The sequence below is a fragment of the Sturnira hondurensis genome, unplaced genomic scaffold (assembly GCF_014824575.4).
Source record: "Sturnira hondurensis isolate 20B ecotype Veracruz unplaced genomic scaffold, ASM1482457v3 Scaffold0007865, whole genome shotgun sequence".
Classification (NCBI taxonomy): domain Eukaryota; kingdom Metazoa; phylum Chordata; class Mammalia; order Chiroptera; family Phyllostomidae; genus Sturnira; species Sturnira hondurensis.
Genome location: NW_028080496.1, coordinates 9,034,142 through 9,060,837, shown reverse-complemented (window position 1 = coordinate 9,060,837; position 26,696 = coordinate 9,034,142).

The window sequence follows — 26,696 nt, the reverse complement described above, 5'->3', positions numbered from 1 at the left end:
GGAAAGAAGAAAATTATAACCACCCAGACATAATGACTGTTAACTTGGGACTTTTTTTTCACTGTAGTTTTGACTTATATGTATGCAAGCATTCATTTTATAACTTGCTCTGCTTGTTAAGTATCTTTTTTAAAAAATTATCTGTTAGGATTACAAATAATCACTCCAATTCTTGAGCCCCTCTGGCTATAGGTTATCACAATTGTCACTCCAGTTTGGGGGCTAGAGAAGGCGGGGACTCTGGCTTTCCCAGAATCCCTTGCTGATCCAGGGTCCGTGACCCTCTGAAACCTCGGTTTTTCCCTTGCTTGGTTCTTCCTTCTTCTCCTACTGGGAGAACCAATCAGCCAGGGGCGAGGTTAGGCAATAATACTCCCGGCAGAAGAGTCCCCAGCGAGCCGGCTCCCGGAAGGCAGGGGCTGTGGCCTCGTCCGGCCTCTGGTCCTGCGTTGGCCGGCCCAGCGCTCTGTGCAAAGAATTGCCGGTAACCGGGAATTACCTCAGAACCACGTCTTTAAAAATTCATAAATCCCTCCCAGGATTCCAAGGAATAGCCAAAGAATTAGGTGCCCTCCGCTGGGTTATCACATACTCTAATCAATAAGGCGAGGAAAACAAACCCCAGAGCAGTCCTGGATGGCCTTTGTAATCACTAAGGTGCAAAGAACGAGCCACCTTCCACTCACGTTCACTTCCTTTCAACTTCTCTATACCTTTCTCTTCCCAGTCATCTGGGTGTTTGTTTTCTGTCTTTTATTGAATTTCTCAGGAATGCATCTATATTGTTTTCTCAAAGAGCTTGCTTCTGGATGGATACACTGCATTTCTTTCTATTTTTAATACATTGTTTTCAACTATAATATTGATTATAATCCACTTCTTACGGTCTTAGGGAATGTCTTCATAATGTTTTAAGTGAAAGGATGGTTCATTTATCTTCATTCAGTGTCCGAGGTGGTAAGTTTACCATTTAATGGGATCTGATTTAGCTGATTCATCTTCAGGTCTTTTTCAGCTGACTGACTCGTGATAAAAGCAGGCACCTTGCCTGTTTTCTGATTTTCAGTATTTTTTTACAAATAGTGTTTTCAGTCCTTTTGAAAAATAATGTATAGAGGTTGTTCCGTTTATCACTGTATGAGGGTCTAATATGACGGTCAGTGAGTGACATTTTCTCACCCATACCTGGCATCTGTATGCCCCTCCCCATGCCACTGTCCTCCTTCCCAACACTGCTCATCATTCCTCCGCCTTGTTAAAGAATGCATTTCTCACATATGCATTATGCTTGAAAGTTATATTGATGAATTGCACTTGTTTTTATAAGAGTCTATTTATTTACTTTTAGAGAGAGGGGAAGAAAAGGAGAAGGAGGGAGAGAAACATCAATGTGTGGTTGTCTCTTGCACGCCCCCTACTGGGGACCTGGCCTGCAACCCAGGCATGTGTCATGACTGGGAATCGAACCCGCCACCCTCGCTCAATGCACTGAGCTATACCAACCAGGGCTCAATGCACTTGTGTTTAAGATTCACTGTGAAGCTACACTGTATGAGGTCTTCTGGCCGCTGTTGTTTTTGTTCAATACCATGTTTCCAGAACTGCACTCCTAGAATCCATCCATGTTGTGGCTTGTAGCTAGAGTTCATTCATTATTACTAAAGATACCCTGTCGTGTTTATTATCCCACAGTTGATTTATTCGCTCTCCTGTTGACGGGTATTTGGGCTGTTTCCAGTTTCATGCTCTTACAAGCAGCGCTATGAAGATTCGAGCGCACGTCTTCTGGAGGCCACGTGTTGGGTCCTAGGATACACGAATGTTGAACTTCACAAGACGAGTCCACATTGTTTCCAAATAGTGGTATTCATTCCTGCCCTCACTAGCCCTATGCTGAGTGTTCTCTAGACCCCTCTGACTTTTGCCCGTGTATAAAATGATGTCTGTCAGTGGTCTTGATTAACATTTACATGATTACTGATAGCACTAAGATGAACATTTCCAATAATTAATGGTCGTATGCACTTGTCTGCTCTACAAGTCCTGTCCACAGCTTTTCTCCTTATTTGTAGATGTTCTTTATAGTATTCTAAATTTTCATCTGCCTGTTACGTGAGTTGCAAATGTCTTTTCTTATTTCTGGCTTATGTCTTTAATTATTTTTAGTGGGGTTTTAGTGGAAAGGGTTCTTGATTTTCAAGATCAAGCATCTGGGGACTATTTGGTGGTACCTCATAATACAGGGTCCCCCATTTCTCTAGACAGTTTCTGTCCCATCAGTGTCCACCTTGAACTTGAACCTGGTGTGGGCAGCCCTCCCTGGGTACCTGTGCAAATACCTATGTGGTAGTCCTTGTCATAAACTAGTATAACTCAGTATTTCCTCCACATGACCGTGAGCTCCCCCATTTCTCATCTGTATATGGGAAGAAAAATAACACTTTTCTGGCACATTGGCCCTGAGGATCAGATGGGTCGTTGGCTGTAAATATGTTGCGTTGGTTTCTTTTATCAACTTGTATTAGAATGTTATAGCACATTTAGAAAATCACACTCTAACAAGTCCACATTGATCCAACCAGGGCACAGGTGTACATGACTATGAATTCTAGTACCATGTAGGTCACGCTCAAAGCGCCTGAGAATGTCTCCATGATACCACCTTAGGCACTGCCCACAAGAAGGTTCTGCCTAAGTAAACTGGAGTCTTTTTTTTTACTCCCTCATGCAACCCCGCTGTGATCGGCTCTGCCCTCTTTGCCTAAAAATTGGAGGAGAGCATTACCTTTGAGAGAAAAAGAGAGTCTTGGAATCCCAGTTAAGCTGGGGTTTGCAGACATTTATTATTAAAGAATTTGTTTATATTTAGACAGAAGGGAAGGGTGGGAGAAAGAGAGGGAGAGGAACATTGATGTGTGGTTGTCTCTCACGCACCCCCTACTGGGAATCTGGTCTGCAACCCAGGCTTGTGCCCTGACTGGGAATCGAACCAGTGACCCTTTGGTTCGCAGGCCTGTACTCAATCCGCTGAGCCACACCAGACAGGGCTGCAGGACAGACATTTTTGCACATATCTTTTCCCAGGAGAGTCACACTTACACCTTCTCCTTGCTGTCTGGACGCTGTTGGGTGGGAACAAGGCAGATTTGTGCACTTGGATCAGAGTTACTGTCATAATAGAAATCCCAACCTTCATACCCTGTGCTGGACTCTAACCAGCTGAGCCAGGGGGTCGTAACCTCTGGCACTGGGAACAGACATGACCAGCAGTGGGGTGGCCCGGATACATCCAGCATTGGCTTATTCATAAAGCCCTTGCAAGAACAGGCCTTATGGCGGGACACTTTCATTTGGGGATGAAGATTGAGAAACATTTTCTGAGCTCCCTCCCTCTTTTTCTTCCCTCATCATCCGTTATTTTGTTTCCTTGAGGTTTGATTAAATATCCTGCTCTGTTTCCAGAACAAATTTAATGATTCCAGGGCACCAGGAACCAAATTAATCTCTCTTGACCTTTCTAATACGGAGTGTCATCTTCTGTGGCCGGAAAAAAAAAAAGCAGAACTTTGTGCAAACCGAGGTTAAGCATGATTAAAGAATCCCCGTGTAACATGAAAATATCCCACACCCTATTTTCCTGGGTATAGATGTTCTAACTTCCAGAAATACTGTTACAGATCCATGTAAGTATATTGTTAAAGTCCTTTCCTTAAAGATGGTTTTGGAACCATTAAGCTTTGGAAGGGAGAGGATTAAAACGCATGCACACAGACACGCAAACTATATCTAAAGTGGAAGTTAATCTTTTCCTTTTCGTTCCTTGTCACCCATAAATTCCAGCCCAGTAGAAATACTATGAGCCAGAACAGCTACAGGTTTTACATACTTGGTTAATTAGCAATTCTTACCAAACCGAGTGTATCATTTCTCTTTAGCATCCTACACGGCCTCGATTAGGCATATTTACGGGAAAAGTCAATGGCTAAGACATTAGAGGCCAACCTCAAAGTCAGAGCAGAGCAACCGTAGACCTTAGAGAAGTGCTTTATTAGCCAAGAATTGGTTGGTTATCGATCCTGGTCCATGTCTCTGGTCACAATAGCACTTACCCTAATTTTTCTAGTGTAAATATAAGTAAATTTGAATGGGTGTTGCTGAAAACCATCTGTAAATCTGCATTTTGTGGTTTGGCTTGTAATTGGAGTTACTGGAAGGCTCAATATGTGGGGCACGGTGAGGAGACGAGGCTGAGGCCTCGCAGCCTGCTCTCTGCAAAGACGTCCAGAAGCGCTTTCCCCGGGGCTGTTAAAGCAACTCTGGCTCTCTCTGCTCAGAAATGCAAAAACCACCAGGGGTACGAGGCCCAAAGGGAACTGGGGGCAGGGATGCGCCTGGTCAGAAGAGATGGTGTGCACTTCACTCAGACCTCTCTCCCCACTGCGCTTCCCCCACCCCTGTGCCCCGAGGTCAACCATGCCATTAAGGAAGAAAGAGAGGAACTGGTGTGTTTTTTTTTTCTTTCTGTTTTCCTGAAGATAAACAATAATACCTTCACACCGTTTGCCACATTGTCAATCCTCTACCTTTTATACTGCCTTTGCCGGCCCCTCCCTGATGTAGGTTTCATATAAGAGACTCGCTTACAAGTACTGCATTCTTATTGCAACCGAAGTCCTTCCCATGGCTTTGGGAAGCACCTCCCCGAAACAGAAGATGCGACTGGGTGAATGAGGGTGAACGGGCATTGAATTTCATCTGCATGTGGCCCAATTTTGAGCTGAATGGGAAGGCGGATGGGACGTGGCTTTCGGAAGGGTAAAACTGGCACACAGAAAATATCGAAGAAACCCTACTGTTGGCCTCGCATGTCTGAAATACGAATTGTGTCCACTCACACAGGTGACTGGGGTGGTTCGTTCTGACACACTGTTGTTTTCTTTCTTTTTGAAGAACCCTGTGCCTTTAACTTGGGTCAAGAGTTTGCAAGAACGCGGTGGCTGCAAAAGGAAAAAATGGTGAAAAAATAAAGGGAATTGGAAGGTGTGGCTGATACCTGCCCACACCCGCCACGTGATAGCAGAAATCTTCAGAAGACCCAGATGTGGTGGAGATGGAGCTTGCGGATCCTAGATGGCAGCCAATGATCTACCTTCTGGTTGGAGGGCGGTTACCCACTTGTGGTAGGTAATGATTTGTGCTCCCTGGGGGGCAAGAGATTTAACAGCAAGCAGTGCTGCCTTCTAACATGCATTTCTGTTTTGAAGCTGTTATCTCTCACTTCAGTTCCTGTCCATTGTTTAGTCCCAGCCATAATGAAGTACAAGGCCCCCGGATCTGTCTTTTCAGTTCATGCTTCAGTGCCTTCGCACATGCCGTTCCCTCTGCCTAGTACACCATTCCCTGCTCCTGCTCTATCTGGCAATTATTCGTGTTCTGGAAACTCTGACCAAGCATTCCTCCCCCTGGAAAGTACTTTATGCACACTACCCCCCATTCTGTCTTCATTTCGGGGCATGTGCTGAAATGTAACAGGATATCAGCATCCCAGTGAATTCTCTGCAAACAGGGAGTATGTGTTCATTTCTCTGTCGAAAGCGACTATCATAGTGTTTGGCGTGCAATCACCATACTCACTGAATATTGATTGATAATGATTGAATGAATGCAGTGAAGCCTCTTGCTAGGCAAGTCCACCTGACTAAGGCAGAATTTGAAACTTAAATGCACATATTAGGGCCAGGTAAGGGCCACTCAGTTGGTTGGAGCATCATCTTGTAAACTGAAAGGTCGTGGGTTCGATTCCCAGTTGGGTTGTGGGTTCAGGCATCTGGGAAGGGAACCAACCGATGTTTCTCTCTCACATCATTGTTCCTGTCCCTCTCTTTCTCCCTCGCTTCCCCTCTCTCTAAAAATAAATAAATAAAATCATTAAAAAAAGAAATGACTCAGGAGTAACATTTATCTTGCCAAAACAAATGGCAATCTGTACCCAATATGGCTGGGTCTTCCACTTTTCAAGATGAACCCAAAATTTGTATTTTTATTTGAAATCAACCATATTGGGAAATGTGGACAACTTAGACCATTTTATGTGGCTTGTGTGGTCCACATCTCCCAGACTAAAAAAAAAAAAAAAACCTTCACACACACACAAAACTTTGTAGTGTGAACCATACCTGGCTGCATTTCCATATCTGTAAAAGCTAAGATCTCAGAGCCGTCACCACACGTGGAGTTGGGCGGGGCTCACACGCAGCCTTCAGGACTGAGAAGGAAATGCTCTTATGTAGAGAGAGAGTCGGCTAGTTGCTGAGGCACGGAGCCAGCCACTGGACCTGGGAATTCGTTCTTCCCAGGAGACAGTCTGCAGTATCAGGATACTATGATGTCCAAGGTCCAGAATAGACTCCACGGGCTGTCGGCATCTGGGAGTCCACCACCAGGAGCACGATGAGGCAGAGAGCTAGCAAACCAGGGACTCAGCACGCATTCATCATTGGAAAGATGTGTCCATGAGAGAGGTATTGGAAGGCCACGTGACTGTCTGTTTCTATGAAGTCAGTCCAAAAGCTACTGGAACTAATAAGTGAGTTTGGCCACAGAATGCAAGATCAATATACAAATATCGACTGTTATTCTACACCCTAGCAGTCAAAACCTAAAAATTGGAATAACAAACAACATCGATAATACCATGGGGATAAATTAGAAAAAAATATTTGTAAGACCTGAAAATCACAATATGTTGCTGAGAGAAACTAAAAAAGACCTAAAGAAGAGAAACCCGTACTATGTTCAAGGGCCTATGACTCAAGATTAGGATATCACTTCTCCACAACTTGATCTTTTTAAAAAAACAAACGGTTTAATTGAGATATAATTCATGGACCCTGGAATTCACCCATTTAAAGTGCACAATTAATGGCTTTAGTATATTCACAGGATTGAACCATTACCACAATCTAATTTTAGAATATTTGGCCCCACCTGAAGAGGTCCTGAACTCATCAGCAGTGGCTCCCCTTTTCCCCTCCCCCCCTCAGCCCTAGACAACCCCTTTTTGTCTCTATAGATTGGTCTGTTCTGGACATTTCATATAAACTGAATCAAAGAATATGTGGTCCATTGAGAATGGCATCTTGCGCGTAACATTTTCAGGGCTCATCTGCATTGTAACACGTGCTGGTACTTCTTTCCCTTTTATTGCCAAATAATACCATGGTATGAATATGCTGCATTTCATTTACCTGCCACATTTCATTTATCTTCCTAAATTGATCTTGATTTAAACATAATGTAAATGAAAATGCCATTTTTTTTTTTGCAGAAATTGGCAAGACCATTCTAAAATTCATGCAGGGTTCAAGGACCTACAATAGCCAAAATAATGGCTGGGCAAAATGAATGAACACAACCCCTTTGGAGAACAATTGGGTGGCTTCTTCAGAAGCTATACGCAGCCTTTGATCCAGAACTCCACTTTTAATTATTTGCACCAGACCAATAGTAATATACAAATACTTCTTCATGGATGCTTACAATACCTGTTTTGGTAATAGCTAAAAATTAGAAATAATCCAAAATATTCATCCATCGATTAGTACATAAAGAAATTGTGGTATATAATGTCATGTAATGCTACTTAGCAAATGAAAGGCATAAATTATTGGCAGATGCAACACCAGGAATGAATCTCAAAATAATTACATTGAGTACAGGAAATATAACACAAAATATGTAAGTGCTGGATGACCTGCAAGGTACAAAATTCTGAAAAGGGAAAAGGTGTGAATAGCGACAGAGAGGCCAAACAGATCAATAGACCAGCTTTGCAGCCAGGAAAGGTCTGTTGATCAGGAAGGCCTAGAGGGCAGGGATGGGAGAATTGATTCTCAAACCCACATAAAGGGAACTCAAAATTTAGGCTTCTTAGGTACCAGAGGAGGGAGGCTGAGGGAGGTGCAGGCGGTGGGGACTGGAGATGGCCTGGCAGTGGGAAGGGGCCCCAGGAAGAGCTTGAAATTCCCAACTCCCTTTGTTCTTGGTTCTGGAGTCACTAGTTCTTGCGTATTTCCTCACCTCTTCCTGACAAAGTGGCTGCCCAGCCTCAGGCAGAATTCCTCCAGGTAATTAGCATGTCTATAGCAAGAGCCTGAGCCAGCCTGAAGGCCAGAGAGAAGAAGCCTTTGACACACACCTGTGAAGTAATTAAAGACCATAAACTCTTCACCGCTCACTGTAAAAACACAGCTTCTAAGGACTTAATCAGATTCAGAAACGTACGTCTGTAAAAGTTATTATCATGTGGTTCAAAGTATCAAAAATTACTCCAGCAACTTACATGTTCATCAGCAGGAAAAAGGTGAAGCTCATTATGCTATATTCATTCACTGGTTTCCATATAAACACTAAAACAATGTCATTTATCCCTGATTTTATTGGCAGAAAACAACGCCTGTAATACAAAGCAAAATAAAAAAAATGTTTTTCCATATAGAATAAGTTTATTGTTGACCACACATAGTGTATGTATACATAGACACATAGGCGACTCACTGTATCTTGCTGTGTATAATAAACACCCATGTTTCAGGGCTAATTCCCATGTATAATGTGCATCCTTATTTTTCTCTCAAAAAAATTGGGCAAAAAAGTGTGCATTATACATGGCAAAATACAGTATTTTCTTTCATCCACATAATTTTATTACTTCTGAATTCTTTTGCCAAAGGCAGGCATTGTTTTTATAATCAGAAAGTATTTGTTCCACTTGGGCAAAAATGCACCATTCACTGGTTGACATTGGCCTTGGCTGCCGCCTGAAGTCCCTGCTCCGGGTGCAGGGCAGGCAGGGCTCTGACCTCTGACCCACTCTTTGATTAATGCCGAGACCAGCTGACGAAGCTAACAGGTGCCCTTTCATGCAAATAGTTAGATCAGCCTTTTAAATAATTCTTAAAAGACATTCAGATTTACAAAAAGAATATTTAATCTCCAAGTGTGCCTTTTCCCCTACTTAACTATCTCATTCCGTAGAGCTCACACGGATTGAAGTAAATTCATATTTAAAAATTCATAAAGCCAATCAGTGAAATTGTATATAATGTATAACAAATGATAAAAATCTAAACCGCGTTTCTGTGAACTTCTTAGGGCTGCTGTTGCAGGTTAAACCAAACGACAGGGCTTAGAAACAGCACCGGAAGGTTTGGGGTTCGATTCCCCATCAAGGCACATACCTAGGTTTCGGGTTCGATCCCCAGTTGGCGTGAGTACAGGAGGCAATGGCTGGATGTTTCTCTGTCCCTGTAAAATCAATAAACATGTCCTTGGGTGAGGGTTTAAAAGTAATAATAAATGTTAACAACTGTTAACAACTGTTTTTGTTGTTGTTGTATCGTTGCTCATTTTCTTACCGTATAATCCATGGCGCCCAGCATATAAGGCCTTCTGGGAGTCTCCCCCGCATGCCACTCTGCTCAGTCTCCTACTCCCTGCCTCCAAAAATAATCGCCATAACGCACCACCTTGTCATCCGACCCCTGTCCGTTAAATTGATGCTGTCTCCTCTTTGTCTCAGTTTTCTCACTCACCCATCCTGACCCCACTCTGGGGCCATCTCTGTGGGGACTTTGGTTCCTCCAGGTCTCCCTCTCTCCCCTTTCTGATAGTTCCCTTCGGCATGCATATATATAATGTATAGATACAGATATAGAGATAGGAATATAAAATTGTATTCTCTCTATATAAGTATAATATAATTATAATAGAATAGTATAGAGTGGTAGGCTTCATATAATAGATAATAGAATGTTTATAATGGAATAATGCATATAATAAAATGATAGAAGATGCACAATGTATAACAGAATCTAATAGAAATATATTTCAATGTGAATTGGAATAGAATAGAATAATATAGGATAGGAAGAATCTATATATAGACATATATATTAGTGCTGTTTCTTCCTCTCTTTGCATTATAGAAGGAACCACCCCTTATTATTATTTGCATTTGCAAACTGTCATTAACCATTTGTTGAACGAACTGGCGTACAGCTGCTGCTGGGGTGGTGGTTTGAGGTCTGAGGCTGGGGCGCCCCCAAAATGCCTAGTAGAATGCCTGGAATGTAACTGGCCTTGGGAAAACTTGGGGGGGGGATATACAGATAAATGAAAGAACTAATCTCCCAGAATTCAAACATCAGCCTAGACAAGATTAGAGGTCCACACAGAATCCCATCAAATGCAAGAAAAATACGATAATGATGGAAAAAAAGCACACAAAAATATTTTTTAAATAACCTCTAATTTCAACCATATCTTTCAAAGGTAGTTTAAGTTGAAGGGAAAATAAAATCACGGTGTGGTTTAGTGTGGACGTGTTTTGTGTTCGTCTCATCTTCTTTTCTAACAGGACAAATGACGGTGGGAATGAAGTCCTTACCCATTCCCAGCTGGTACCAAATACCTGGGCATACGATTCATGGAGGTTCTCGGTTTCCATTCGTGGCTCTGTGTAAGCGTGTACACTTTTGTGGATGTGTGGCTTAAAAAAAAAAACGGTAACTTTTAAGGATTGGGATTTAATATCCTTTGAGATTTTGATAATTAGACTCTGCTCCCCTTAGATGAGTTGCGTATCCAAGTAAATGAACTCATTAGTAGTCTGTTGTTGAATGAGTCTCCAGTGTTTTATAAAATTCCTGGTCATCGCTGGGAGTTCCCACTCAAGACTGCAAGGAAATAGCTATGAAGGAAAAAAAGGAAAAGAAAAGAAACCCTGTTCTCCACCCCCTCCTCCTATTCCGTGACGACAGGCAGGGCCGTGTGCAGGTGCCGTGCCGAGTTCCTGAGCAGACGTGGGCAGGAGGGCACGGATGATGAGAGGCAGACAACTCGAGTCTGGGTGATAAAACCCAGTGCAGTGCTGAAAACAAAGGCAACTCCCAGAAGAGAGTGGTCTTTCCGATGACCCGGCTCGTCTCTGCCAGCCTTTGAATTTCACCTTGATGTGTAAAGGAAAGCACAGAGGGAAAGCAGGAGCTAATTCTATCGATTGCTGCGACTCGGGAATCTAGCATGAAAGCGGCGCGGTGACAGGGGGAGGATGTGATGGAAACGCAAACCTAGTCCTGCCTGAATAAATCCGGCCCTGACCTTCCTTATACCCCCTCCCCCCCCGCATCCTCGCAACACGTGAGGCCAGAGTTCGGGTGGGGACTCGTTTATTAATAAGCAAATAGATTGAACCTGGCGTTAATTATATTTAACCTCGTTGGAAATGAAAACATTTAGACAAGAGAAAATGAATTAATGATTTGGGGGAGGGGGTTGGTTCTGGTTTTGTGGACAGGATCTTGAAAATTGTATTTCATTCTGGCATGGTCCTCAGCTACTTACCCCTCACTCCCACCCTGCCGTGTGGTTCCTGATGTCCTCCCATGGGGGTCTATTGCTTTGGAGTTGGGCCCAGGGGCCAGTGGCAGCTGGGACTGAGCCCCTGTGCGCCTCAGAGGGAACATCTAATCCTTGGGCTGTGCAAGGAAAGGGGAGCAGGAAATGCCACAGCGCTTACAGGTCACAGACCCAGAGCACACAAGACACCTTCAGTCTCCTTCAGGTTCCTTGTTCTCAGTGTAACTTTTCACCCTGACGCCCCAGTCACCTCCCCTGCCGGGCGTATCTCCTACCAAACTACAAGCCCGGCCTCGCCTCTTGGACTCAGAGTCCCGTCCTGTATTGCACGCCCTGAACCTTCCCAGGCATTGCCCCAATAACAACCTCACAGGGACCATCTCACCCCACTGCCTACTGAGGCTTTCCTCCCCCCAGGCTTTTCGTAGCAGGCAGAGAACGTGGGCACCCTGGTCTCTGGGGGCTGCAGATCCCACAGGTTGGGGTGGGGGGGTCAGGGGAGCAGGGCCCCCGTTGGCCAGGAAGGGGAAACCGGGCTGGGTCTTGCTCACCAGGCCGGTGCTTCCCTCTCTAACGCACCTAGAATGAAACCATGGATTGCCCAGCGCATTTAGAGCCCCATCCGCTCTGAGAAAGACACAGCACTCCGTTCACTGAAGGGCGACTGTGTCGGGAACTAACGCCCTGGGTTCTTGATGGGGCATCTCTGGGGGAAGGGTCAACAGAGCGCGGGCGGCTCCAGCTCTCACAGCCCTGGAGGGGGAGGTCTTCCTACGCAAGTTTGTTTAGGTCCCTGCGACTTACCGAGTCGACTTTGAATTAAAGCAGGGATGCCTAGAAGAGGCAGCCCTTGTCTTCAAAGCTATTACACCCAGATGAGGTATTAAAGGGAAAGTAACTTGTCCACAGGCAACTGTCTGCCCGACGAGGCCTGTGCACTGGAAACCAGCATTTGTTGAGTGAGAGAGGCTGGTGGAAATAATACTTCTTCCAGGAAGTATCGTGTTGGCCAGAAGAGACCCATTGACCTTAAGCCAACATACTTCCAAAGGCAGGGATTGAAGGAGAAAATAAAACTGATCACTTGAAACGTGTAGGCTATTCTGATGAAATCGCGATGCTTTTCAACTTGCTAAAATATAACTCTAGCAAAGTTACTCTATCTGGTTTAAAATGACCAGGATCATGAGCATAGATCTCGAAGAAACAGCCCTGGCTTGTGTGGCTCAGTGGATTGAGCGCTGGCCTGTGAACCAGACAGTTGCTGGTTCAATTCCCAGCCAGGGCACAGGCCTGGGTTGCAGACCAGGTTCCAGTAGGGGGCGCATGAGAGAAACCACACATGGATGCTTCTCTCCCTCTCTCTCTCTCCCTCTCTCTCTAAATACAAATAAATGAAATCTTTTTATCAAAGTAGGTTGCTTAAAAATTTTTTCGTGAAGCAAAGTAATCAATGGAGGTCTGTGAATGGCCACTTGTCCCAAATGCCTCAAGACAATCAATAATATCTGAAGTGCTTGTGGAGATCCAGGGCTGCTCCTATTGGCTGTGGGTGCAGATTCCGCTAATCCTTACTGCAGCCTTAGGACTAGATTCCATCGTAATCTTACAGGGAGGCCGGGGGAGTTGCCCAGAGCCGCTTGGGTCATGAATGGCAGACACACCCTGCATTACCTAACAGGTTAGATTCAAGGGAATGGGGTGTGGACAGGCCTGCCAACCAATAGCATTTTCTGGTTAGAAGTATCAAGGGCCACTTGGGCACGCCATCAGCTGTCACTGTGGGAGGGGAATGGCGGCCTTGAATAATTTCTTACCCGTGGCCATGATCTTTCTGAGTCTCAACTTCCTCCCGCAGCTCTAAGTGGAGACGGTGAATCTCACCCCGTGGGGGATTTCTGTACAGCTCGGCCATGGGTATACATCACCCAGAATAGCGCCTCACCCAGAATAGAGGCGCATGGGAGCGGGCCTCTATTCACATTTGCTATTATACTATTAATTGCTATTTGAGTGCCTACTTTTCTCAAGTCTGACGGTGCAGCCTGGGAGATGCATTTCAGACTCCTCCCGGCTCCCCACAATTGTCCAGCTTATGAGTCTGTGGTCAGGGTAAGACATTTAGAGTCAGTTTTAACGAGCTACCACCTATCCCAATTATTTTAATAATCCTATTGGGGGAAAGCCCCCCGAGGACAACGCTGGCCTTGCTGGTCCATAGCCGCTGTCGGTGGTCTCTGGCACGTCACCTACGCTTATGCTCAACTTCCCTGGAATCGGGATTGGCCCTTTAATGGCTCAGTGAACAAAACGCCCTGTAAATAAAGTCGTGTTGGAGTTTTCCTGTTGGTTTCCACGAAGCAAGATTCTGTGAGTTTGGAAACGGTTTCCAGCTCAACTCAGCCCCTGGCCAGCTTCTCATTTGACTGGAGCACCGTTCTGTGTACTAAAAGGTCACCTGGTTAGTTCCCAGTCACAGCACAAACGTGAGTTGCAGGTTCGATCCCCGGTCTAACACATGTGGGAGGCAACTATCAGGTATTTCTTTCTGTCCCTCTCCCCCTCTCTCTGTCCTTCCCTGCCTCCCTCTCTCCCCTCCCCACTCTCTTAAATGAGAGTAAAATAAACCCTTTAAAAATAAATAAATATCTCTTGCTATCCACTTAACCTCAGCGAGGTACCCATTGGTTAATTTTAAAAACATTTATTGAGCGTATACTATGTCCCAAGGAGTAAAGCTATAACTGTGGAGGGTGGGGGCGGGGGAGTGAATTCCTGCCTTCCAGGCCTTCCATTTATTTTAGTTGAAGGGCAATGAAGGACAGACAGGGGGGAGAGGGGACAGATTAATATGTAATACAGTGTCCTATAGTGGTTAAGCGTTAAGAAATTCAACACGGAAAGTAGAGCAGGCTATGGAACTTCCTTTTAGATTCTGTGGTCCTGGAAGACCTCATCCACCGGTAATTTATGAGCGAGAACACTGCACGTCGATGGGTGTGAGGAGGAGAGGCATTTGCACACCCGTCGGGGTATCGCTGTGCATCCTTTGGGCGGAAGTCCTTAGGTCTCGGATGTGAGTGTGCAAGTCTGCAGACTGAAAGTCAGGAGAGAGTCTGCACTCCAAGTACCTCCTTCCCTTTGCTAGATCCCTCAGGGCGTCTCTTTGTGCAGTAAGGCCCTTATGCTTTTGGATGGAAGTCATTTATGGAAAACCGTCTCTCCTGAAGTCCCAGATGGTCCTGTGCATGGCAGAGTACGTGGAGTATGTGTGTACTATGTGTTCACGACATATATTGACATCAGCGCTGGGCGGAAGGGGTTGATTATCCCAGATGTATTCCCGTCCACTCTCTCATACTTTTGAATACCTTACACACACACACAAAAAAGGTCTGCAAATACAAAATTACAAAAGCCAAAAAGACCTTCGTTTTACTCTAAAAAAAAACGCTACCTTTCCTTTAAGCTACCAAAGCCAGTTTGCTCTTTGTAAATTATTAAAGGTGCCTACTTCGAAATCAATGGCAAGTGACTATGGGCTAATTTTTGATTGATGGACTCCTCATTAAAATTAATGTCGATCTAAGCTTCTAAACAGTGCCTATTAATAAAACTCTAATTGATATCGTATGTAGCCAATGCCTTTCTAAGGGTACAATCAATTTGGTACAGACCTTGCCCTTCATCGCCTTCTGGTTACCTGAGGGGGTTTTCGGGGGGCAGGGGGGGTAGCTCTGTGCTGATCCCCGAAGCAGAACCAAGGCACAAGGGCACCTGGCCGGTGGTGTTGCCAACACCCAGCACCAATCTAAGGCCTCGTTGCTTTTGGACAGGTCCCGGGGGTCACCAGCTAGAAAGAGCCAAAGACTGCACTTAAATGCTAGACTGCCAGAAAGCTCTGTGTTCTAGACACCCTGGCTCCAGTTGCATCTACAAAATGACCAGCGCCACGCGCTGAGCGAACGGAAAACCCATCTTCTGCCTGCATCCACACAGAGGGTCATTATGCGTTTTACAACCGCGCACGGGCCAGACAACTGGAACCAGGCAAGGAGCCAGCGCGCACCATTCAAATGGTCTTCAGTCTTCAAAGAAAAGCAGTTTGCTTGCATCCCGGGGAAAATAGGTTCCCTCATAAGAGGGCCATGCGAATATCGATTCATTTGAACTCAAAGGAGTACTACTAAATGATTCTTTTAAAATACCCCTAAGGTTCCTTCACCCTTAACATTTCCGAGGGAGCGTTAACTTGGGGGACCTCCGTGCGCAGTAGAAAAATGAATACATAGAGGAAGGTCTGTTGGGGAATCTAAAAGCCCGAAAAGAAAGAGAGAAAAAGTCAATAGCTATTTTTGCTCGTTTCCAATAAAATACGAATAAAATTTACTTTAGCTTTAAAACTCCAAGCCAATCAAGGAGCAGCCCAGTGGCTAAAGAGAATTTCACTGAAGGTCTGTGATTCCTCCTCAGGGGTGAGTGGTGTACAAGTCAGAGATGAAAACCACTGCAGATAAATGTCTCAAAGATCAGGTTTTTATCTGAGCTCCATGCAGCCCTTGAGTCTCCAGAGGTGCTCGGAAAATGTCAAGAGAAAAGACGCCGCTTCATGGACAGCGGCACTTTCTCCTGCTTTCTGATTAGGCGTGGGAGCCGGGAGCCCCCTGTTCCGTCTTCAATTCCCAGCCAAGCTCTCAGCTTATGTCGCTGAAGAACGCTTAAGGAGAATGGCTTTCTCCTCCCCATCTAGATGGCAGGTAACTTTGCAAATGGGCTTGAGAGGTGACCCGAAGATGGAAGGAATCCACTTCACTTACCCTGGAAACTGAAATGGTCTCTCTCACGCTCTCTCTTTCTCTCCAAGACTTCTCTTAGCTTCGATGGCTAGCTGACCATTCCTCGGTTCTCTATTATATTTCTTTTTATATTGTTATTATTATTGACTGGAGAGAGAAAGAGAGAGAGAGATCGATTTCTTGTTCCACTTATTATTCATTCATTGGTTGAGTCTTACATGTGCCCCTGACATCGAAGTCCCCTGACCTGGGATTGAACCCTCAACCTTGGCTCATCCGGGTGGCACCGTAACAACAGAACTACGCGGCCAGGGCCGCATGCATCAGTCTTCATCGTCATCGACCCAGAGTCTGCCCTACCACGTACCTTCTAGCCTAGTCCGGTGCCCAGCCCAGGAGAAAAAGCGCCCAGTAGGTGAATGTGGACCAAGCAAAGGAGGGAGACGGAGTCACAGGGATGCTCTGTGTGCACTGAGCCCTGTGGTGACTGGTGACAGGGCGACACGTCAGAGCGACCTTCCCTTTCTCAGTAAATTCGGAGCCCCTTCTGACCCTCTCTCCATAACTGGCTCCACGCAGCACGACGGAGACTCTCGTTGCAAAGGTAACTGGCTGCTTTCTTTGGCTGGGATCTTCCCAGCCAAGTCACTGAGGAATTTGGGATGATAAACACGTCAGCTCTGCCCAGTGCTTTCTTTGCAATGTGGCACACTTCCCCGGTCCCCAAACCTTGGGGAAAATGCCTCCTTAAGAGAGCAGGAGGAGACGGAAGCAGCCCCCTCCCCATGCCAGCAAGGGTTGTTCTGCAGGTGGTCAGCTTGGAGAGAAGGAGGACTTGGCAGGCACCGGGCCCTCCTAGGGGCCCGCGAGATTTCCAAGCACAATGGCCCAGTCGAACCTTGTGCCTGGCTCCCTCCTGCCTCATTAAGATTGTTCTGTTCTGTTCCCTCTGTCATTCTTCTTGGGAAGCAGGCCATTTAAACAGGAGTGAGATGGCTTTAATTTTGTGCTCTGAGAAAGCACACAAGCAAAATTTGGATGCGTATGGACAAGTGGAGTTGGCATACCCACGGCGTTGACTCACTGGACACCGGCGAGAGCCGGGTCTGAAAGGGAGGCGCTCTCTCTGCTTCAAGCCCAGCCCTGTCTCCCTGTCCTTGGTCAGGTACCTGACTCAGCAGGGGATGTAGCTTTGGAAAAATAAAGGCACAGCCCTGGCCGAGGTGGCTCAGGTGGCTGGAGACTAGACCAGTGGACCAAAGGGTACCAGTTTGATCCCCGGTGGGGGTGCATGCAGGAGGCAACCAATCAATGTTTCTCTCTCACATTGATGTTTCTCTCTCTCTCTCTCTCTCTTCCCCCACTTTTGGTTTCTCCCTAAAAGCAGTAAAAAGCGTACTTGGGTGACGATGAAAAATACAGTTAAAAAATAAATAAAAGAAAGGCATGCCAAAAGACAGAAATTTAGGGTAAATAAGACACCTGGGGACAACGAGCAAAGAGCGAAGTCTCCTGCTGCCGTCGTGCCTGGCAACCTTTGTCCCACGTACTCTGAACTTGGTGCGCCAAGTCAGAGGACATGGGACCATTATTTTGAAAGGCAGATCCATTTATTCCAACCCTCTTGTTATTTTCCTTTAAAAAGGAAGAATTAAGGTTAAAAACTGGTTCCCTCCCGGCCACACACTGCATGGGATGCAGATGAACCTTGAAGATGTCATGCTCAATGCAATAAGCCAGACCTGAAAGGAAAGATACTGTATGCTTCCTGGCACAGGGTGAGGTCAAACTCGTAGATTGAGAAATTTGAATGGGAGTTGCCAGGGGTTGGGGGAGGGGAGAATAAGGAGTTAGTGCTTCACGGGCTTCACGGGCCCCGAGTCACAGTTTTGCAAGAAGAAAAAATCCTAGAGGTGGATGGTGTTGACGGTTGCACAACAACATAAATGTTCTTGGCAACACTAAACGGTATGCTTAAAAATGGTCCCAATGGTACATTTTATGTTATATATATTTTATCACAATTAAAAAAGAATTTTAAAATGTTTTAAGTAGCTAGCCTTGCTTGAATAGCCACAGTGGAAGATACCCGGCTTCTTCAGTAGGAAATCCAATTGAATTTTGGGTAGAACTAATTTCCATGAAATTTTCTTTCTTTCTTTCTCTCTTTTTTTTTCTTTTTGGCCTGAAATAAATTTCTTCGGAACATTTAACAGTGTAGAACATCTACTACACAAGTACATTCAAACATCTGCATTTTGGTATCACCCTTTTCCTAAGCCCCGTGTTGTAAGAAAGGATTCCGCTTCCATTTCCAGTGCTTCTTGGCATTGTTAGGTGTTTCCAGATCTGCCTCATATCAATCTTTTTGCTTATGTTCTACCTGATTAATATTCATATTAAAACGTGCTGCTCAGAACTGACCACCTTTCACCAGGGGTGAATGGAGAATACCCTCCGTGTTTCTGCACGCAGTGCTCCTGTTAATACATCCCAATATGCCTTTCTACTTTTAAATCACCAGAAGTGAATGTAAAATACCCTCCATGTTTCTAGATACAACGTTTCTCTTCATACATACTAATACGCCATCCTACTTTTAAACACTCGTGGCAGAGTGCTGTCTCAGTTGTGACTGCCACTTGGTCACTGACGACGTTATCCTGGCACAAATCCCCTACCTCTGGATCCGGGGTCTATTGGCGGATTCTTCGTTCATCTGTCCCCTCCTCTGGCAAAGGTATAAAGCTTCTGCTTGGGCCCCTGCTGGGCCCTGGAGGTGCCGTCCTGGCTCCCGCTCTCAGCTCACAGAGCCTCGTGAGTGAGGTGGAAGGGATGGCGGGCAGAATGCAAGAGGAAGCCGATAATTTGCAGAAAACAAGCCATCTGATGAAAAATATACTCATCGCCTGCACAGAGAATGCACTGAGAAGATAACCGGGCGGAAAAATGCTTCACATCATGTGTCGTCAAGGAAATGCAAACAAAGCACAATGAGATGCCACAACGCAAGTATTAGAATGGCCAAAGTCGGGAACGTTGACAACATCAAGTGCTGACAGGGATGGGGAGCAACAGGAGCTCCTACTCATCACGGGTGGGATGCAAAAGGGCACGGCCACTATGGAAAAACGGTGTGGCGGTTTCCTATACAACTAAACACACTCTTACCATATGGTCCAGCCATCACACTCCCTGGTATTTACCCAAAGGAGCTGGAAACTTACGGCCACGCAAAAAATTCACTCTTGGATGTTCATAGCAGGTTTGTTTATCATGGCTCACACTTAGAAGCAACCAAGATGTCCTTCAGTCACTGGATGGAGAAATAAACTGCGGTCCATCCAGACAATGGGATATTATTCAGCACTAAAAAGAAATGAGCCATCAGGCCATGAATGACATGGAGGGACCTTAACTGTGAATGACGAACCCTCTGAAAAGGTTACACACTGCATGATTCCAACTAGGTGACGTTCTGGAAAAAGCAAAACTAGAGAAACAGTAGAATGATCCATGGTTGTTAGGGGTTAAGGGTGGTAGAAGAATGAATAGGCTTCAGAGAAAAGATCTTTAGGCCAGTGACATAGCCTGTATATCATGATAATAGTTGCAGATTATTATGCATTTGTCCAAACCTATAGAATGTAGAACCCCCAGAGGGCACCCTAATGTAAACTGTGAGTGATAATAATGTGTCCACATAGGTTTTATCAATGGTAACAAATGTCACGCTCTGGGGGGTGGGATGTTTCTAATGGGGGCCCCTATGCGTTTCAGGGGATACAGGGGGAATGAGGGAACCCTCTATACCTTCCCCTCGATTTTGCTGTGAACCTAAAAATGCGGTTTCTTAAGTTTGTCAGAATAGTAAAAGTAACCGTGGGTCCGCAGAGTTTGGAAACCGCCGTAGAATTAGAGCCTGTATTTTAACCAGCAACCTGCAGGTTTGTGGGGCTTGCGTCCCATTAGACAAAAAGCCCAGGCTGAGAATGACCGTATCTCCTTTCTTTATCTTGTACTGTCTGCTACTGCTGTGTGCTCTGAGAACCTGGCACGTCTCGGGCCAAGCTGTTGCTTCCCATTTCCTCACTCCGAGAAACGTAAGCAATTACTGGAGATATCGGCACCGCTGGTCAAAGGAAACTTCTCTGGTGACCAAAATAGATAAGAACAGGATGCTCCCAATCGGGCACGTTGGGCTGGAGCACCTCACATTTTGTTTGAATCTGGAGACGATTCTGTCTCTGTCGTCTGCGCGAGGACACTAATACACAGTCCCTGGCTTATTCCTCCACTGTCATCAGCACTAATGTAGGAATGACAGTGTGTCACGAGGAATCTGAATCCACTAAGGACATCTGCAGGGACATTGGTATGGGGTGATATCTGCTTTGGGGACTAAGACGTGATGCGAAATCCCCCTTTTTCATTTCCTATCTTGACATGCCATACAACCCTTCCACAAAGGGGGCAAAATCACTTTTGGACAATCTGCTTACGGAGTGTGAATATCTAATATCCCAGCCACAGGGTCAGCTAATACAGTCTCCCGTTGACGAAGGAATTTGCCGTACGCTGACAACCCTGGGTAACACTTAATTTCACTCTTGCATATTTATGAAATTAATGATGTCACACTCACCGGCCCTCCTAACTTTAACTCTGATGATGGGATTTGGTCCCGTGGGGATGTCCAGTCATTAAGTCCAGATTAAAATGCAGGAGGAATCTGAAATTTCCAGGAGGTGACAGACAGAGACCAAGTTGTATATTAAATACAGGAGCTTAATGAGAACAAAGTAAAACAAGGCTTCATATTTATAGAAGTGACCCGTGCCCACTATTAAGATTGAGGGGTGAGGGGTGAGGGGGACATTCTTAATATCCCCACTATTAAGAATGGGGGATATACCAGTCCTCTAACTCCATGTATATCCCCCATATCCAGACCAATATATCACTGTAGACCCATGCCTCATTATAAATATGTGAGCTACAACATGTATGCATTGAGGAAATAGGAAAAAAGGAAATAAAACCCCTTAATAGCCTGTCCACATTATATTAGCTAGAGAAAAGGATTTTAATATACGATTATCAAAAATATTGCCCTTGCTGGTGTGGCTCGGTGTGTTGAGTGCCGGCCTGCAAACCAAAGGGTCCCTGGTTCAATTCCCAGTCAGGGCACATGCCCGGGTTGCAGGCCAGGTCCCCAGGAGGGGGCGTGTGAGAGGCAAATGCACACTGATGTTTCTCTCCCTCTCTTTCTCCTTCCCTTCCCCTCTCTCTAAAAATAAATAAATACAATATTTTGATAAATAAATAAAATCTAAGTAACATATTATAATGGATTACGGATCACAGTTCTTTACTGTGGATACATGTGACCTTGTGGTTAACAACAGCGGACAGCAAATGACTACAGCAGCCGACTGGAAAATGTTACTGCCTTTTCTCAGTTTTGAAATCCCATGCCCGCCCAATTAAGGGCCAGTGAGCCTCAGGCACTGACCTTGCAGGTCTCTGCAGCCACGAGGAGGTTCTGACTGTTCTCTCAAAGTGGAGCCGTACCGTGGAGTCGAATCTCTGTCTAGCATCACGTGGGATTAAGACAAACATGAAATCAACCTTCTTGTCACGGGACCGACAGTAAGGAATCATTTTGGTAGTTCACAAGCACAGAATGGGCCTGGGAACCTAGAGCCAGATTGCCAAGTACAATCCATCTGATGGACACACCGTGGGTGCCTGGTTGGTGGGTTGAGGCCCGAGTGGACCAGAACTGGAGTCCCGGACGTGAAAGCGAGGGATGGTGGCGTAATTGTCACATAACTGCAGGGGCACCTCTGGGTAACGTCTAGTGACTAAACAGCCACGATCTGGGAAAGGGCCTCAAGAACCTTTTAAGCTAAATATAGTACTTATAAATGTGCATTTAAGTGTGACATACAAAAACACTGTTTCCAATATCTTATATTATATGTAATTACTAATATATGATATACTGTAAAGTATACAATAATTTATTCATTTGCTACATTTAGTGACACCAAGTTGCAGGAAGAACTTACTTACTTTAATTGCAAGCCTACCTTTTCCTTCCTCAAAGACACTCACCGATTGGAAATTATGGTGCTTTGTGAGGAAGAGCCTATGGGCCCCTTCCATTTTCACAATAGAAGATTAATGCCAGAGAAACCCGCCCTGGCTTTTCAAGACGGAAGGAGCTAAAACATATTTCCGACGATTGTCCCTACAAGAGTAAGGTGAGGAGGCAGTGACTGTTGGGCCATGCAGTCACGAAGCCGTGAATTCATATAAGGCACAGCGGTAATGCTGTGGCCAAATTAGCACAGGCTTTCCTGTGGAAACTGTGAGCAGAATCCTAAGCTATAACAATAACGCTAAATAATGAGGAACCAGTAAAACATTTTCAGTGTTTTACAAATGCTGTGCTGCTTCATCTTAGGCTGCTTTTCAGTTTATTTGGGAGAGAGTGATTAAACTGCGGGTCTCTGCCTTTCTACATTTTCTCTTCAAAAGCAAGCATTTTCCCTTCACCAGTAATCTAGTTATGACACAGACCCCGCCATGCCCGGCCTCTGGCAAAAGAACAATGTGGTCCGTGATGGAGATGGTTCAGCGCGGGCTGATGACTCTATAGGCCGCGTCCCGGCTCGGTGACCCACAAATCCCCTTTGATATGCCAGGCAGGAGAAAGAGCTTGAAAGGATCAGGAGAAGAGGGGCCGATGAAGCCATCATGTGACAAGAATCCTGAGACGGCTGCGCCAGAAAAAGAAAAGCCAGCGCCAGGGAGCGGCGCGCGATGCGGGCGCGGCTGATGGAGACGTTGGAAGCCTCCCGGGTGACCCGAGTGGCCCAGGCAGCGCACGCCAGGCCGGGCCGGGAAGCAATCTTCGATAAATTAAAGAAATCTCCATGGAAATTAGCATGAAACATTTTCTAATCTGCCGCTTTTCACTGCCGACAAGGGTCACTGGTTTAGCTTCCCTCTTATTTTATTACTCGGCAGCCACCCTGGGTTTTCAGCCCATCTGTATTGTCGCCTTCCCCGGATTCTTAACCCTTTTAGACCGTCTTCCCTGAAAAGGGATATCACTATGGCTGTTGCTGCCGCCGTTGTTATCGTTAATATCACTAATGATGCCACTCCTATTGCCACGACTGTCACTGCTATCCAGCCAACCGGGACTGTGACTTCTACTAATGCCACCACCAGCCACAGCACACGCGCAGAGGAGGCCTCAGAGAGTGCCCCCCCCACCCCCGCCCCCTGCCCCACCCCGTCTTTGCTAATCCCTGAGCAACGCGCATACTCCACCAACCCCCCAACCTCGCTTTTTTTTTTTTTTTGCAAATCCAGCTGCCTTATGGGCGGGCCTTCCCCTGTTCTGACAGTGTGCTGTGCGCCTGTCAGGTGCTGTCACAATCCAACACGGTGGCATGCCCCCCGCTAATGCATGGGGTAGCAGGAAACCTCACACCGGGGCAGCCAGGGAGCCCAGTGCCCAGCACAATGTGTGTGTGTGTGTGTGTGTGTGTGTGTGTGTGTGTGTGTGTGTGTGGTGGGGGGGCGCTGTGTGTGTGCGCATGCGCGTGGGCGCGCCTACATGCCCTTAGAAAAGTCACCTAGGCTCGCTGAGACTCTCCTCACTCAGTAAAATGCAGCTGATACGTCGTCATAACGCTGTGGAGAGTATTATTATGGGGTGCAGGAAGAATGACAACGCATGGGCTCCAGTAGATGTCCAGAAAACAGTTACTGGCGTTGTCAGTGAGACCCACACACCTGGCAACATATATATATATATATTTAATTTGGATGTAAGCTATAAAGATGTAAGAATCACTTCCGTCTATGGCTCATGGGCCATAGTACAAGACTTCAAGTACAAGACTCACCTTTCACACAAAAAAACCTTAACAAAAAAAGGGGGGTGGGTAAGTAGCACATATCGCATACTCCTCTGTGCTAGGTGGATTTCTAGACACTGATTCATTTGCACAGCGACTCGGTTCTGGTAAATTCTTAGCAGTCAGAGGCTCTGCTGTCCTTGTTTATCTCTGTACTGCTGGTTCCTCCACGAGTTCCTGACACGGACTTGCAGGAACTCGTTTGCAAGCCCTTCGCTGCTGGCAGCCGCCCCTGGGCGACATGTTCTACAGGAGAACCGGGCGCGTCTTACTACCTTTCAAGAGCTCTGCGAGCTAGGCATGGCGCCCAGTTTGTAGATGGGAAAACAGCTGAGAAAGCAAAGAAATTCGGCCCCACTTGCATCTTTCACGTGGTCTTCCACCCCATTTCTGATTTGGGGGATTCGTCTTTTCTTAGTTTTACTTCCGGTCGGCTTTTAAAACGGGGGCTGCTCACTTTGCTCTTTTCTCCATCGTGTATTCCTTTCAACTTCATGGATATAATTCCGCCCGTAATGATTGCTTCTTTCCTTTTGTGTTTTGGGGAGCTTAATTTGCACTTCTGTTTCTAACTTTATCAGAGGACCCCAGGGTCATTGATTTTTCAGTCATCCTGCTTTTCTAATAAACGCTTTCAAGATTCATTCCCTTCCAGGCACTAAGTTGCATCCCGTATGTCCTGGAAAGTTGCAATTTCATTATCATTCAGCAGAAAGTATTTTCTAATATCCATTGTGAACATTCTTTGACCTGTGGACTTTGTAGAAACGTATCGATACATTTCAAGTATCATGGCCTTTTCCAGTTTTCTTTTTCTATTGATTTTTAGTGCAATTATATTGCGGTTAGAGAATATGCTCTCTGTGATTTCGACCCTTAGAAATTTGTCAAGACTTATTCTATGGCTCAGAATACTGCCTCGAATCGTTGAGTGCAGATTTGGATGTATGCAAATGAGGTCCAGTTTGATAATCATGTGACCGAAGTCATCTATACTCCTACTAGCTCTGTCTCTTCTGTAAGTTGCTGAACCAGGTGGTTGAAATCACACACCCTGTAAGTGATCTGTCTCCTACTAGTGCAACCAACTTCTCTTTTTTGAGGCTATAGTGGGAGTGAGCAAGTTCAAACCATTCTTCAACCTTGTGTGAGAGCTCGTCTATTGCTGATTCGCCTGTACAGCCTGCTTTTCAATGGAGATTCAGCGTGAACTACATGGGTCATTTCAAATGATCCAATTGCACATTTAAAAAGTACAAAGAAAAAGGGGAAGTAATTTTGTTATTACTATATTGGTATATTCGAAATATTATTCCTCAGTACCGTGTGAAGTTTTCCTGAGATATGTAACATTCTTTGTTTGCACTAAGACTGCGACGGCTGGTATATATTTTATCCTTATAATAGAGCTCATTTTGCACCGTGTATACTTTCTACGTTTAAAAGGCGCAGTATAGCTGGGCGGTATTGGATGATGAATCTCTTTGTCCTAAGTTATAGCTCTTTGGTGGCCCCTTTCCTTGTGGGAGTCTGACTTTCAATTTTATCTTCTCAACTTAATGAGATTCCCATAGCCTCTTGGCTTCCTAGACTTAAAAGAAAATTCACTTACTGATTGATTTTAGGGGGGGGAGAGAGAGAGAGAGGGAGAGAGAAAGAGGAACATCAGCTTGTTATTCCACTCAGTAAGGCATTCATTGGTTGATTCTTGTATTTACCCCGACTGGGGATTGAACCTGCCACTTTGGTGTATAGGGAATGACTCCCTAACCAACTGAGCTATCCGGCCAGATCTTTGGCTTCCTAGACTTTGACTGCTATTTTGTGTCTAACTTTTTTAGCGCCTTAGTTTTGAACCATCCAACGCCTAGGTGGGAACAGAACTTCAAGTTCACCTAAACATACTTGATCCTTTCTGGCCTTTTGGTCTCTCAAGTCCCTGACTGCCTCGGTAGGCTGGAATTCTGAGGCTCTGTGTCCCCTGTCCCGTGAGAATGCGAAAAACTCATCTCAGAGTCCTCACTTCTTCCTGCCACTCTCCACTTAGTTTCGTCGTCTTTTGGACCCATGTTACTTACTAATTGGCAAATAACTTAAGTGGAAACATCATGGAACGTCAGGTTCACTGCTACGCACTTTCCTTTCTCCCGGATCCTGGCAGGAATACGTTTTGGGAGCTGGCCAGTGCTTCAACAGATTTTTTTTTTTGTTGCAGTTGTATCTTATTCATCTCTGCTAGCTATTTTTGATGTCTGTGCTGAGCGAACACTCCACCATTTCTCCATTTGTATTCTACGCTGCTGGTTTTAAAAATCACTTCAAATAGGCCATGGTTCTCAGAGTAAAAATTTTAACACCTGAAAGTTTGTCGTTCTCCCCATTTTTTTTCCTTGAAAAAGACAGGTGCCCTCAGTGTAAAATCTGCAGATTTCTGAGTACAAGCCACCAAATCAATATTTATCAAAATATACACTAATTCTTATAGGGATAGACGTTACACTATTCACTGGTCACAGGAAGGCAAGTAGACTTCAGGGCTTGA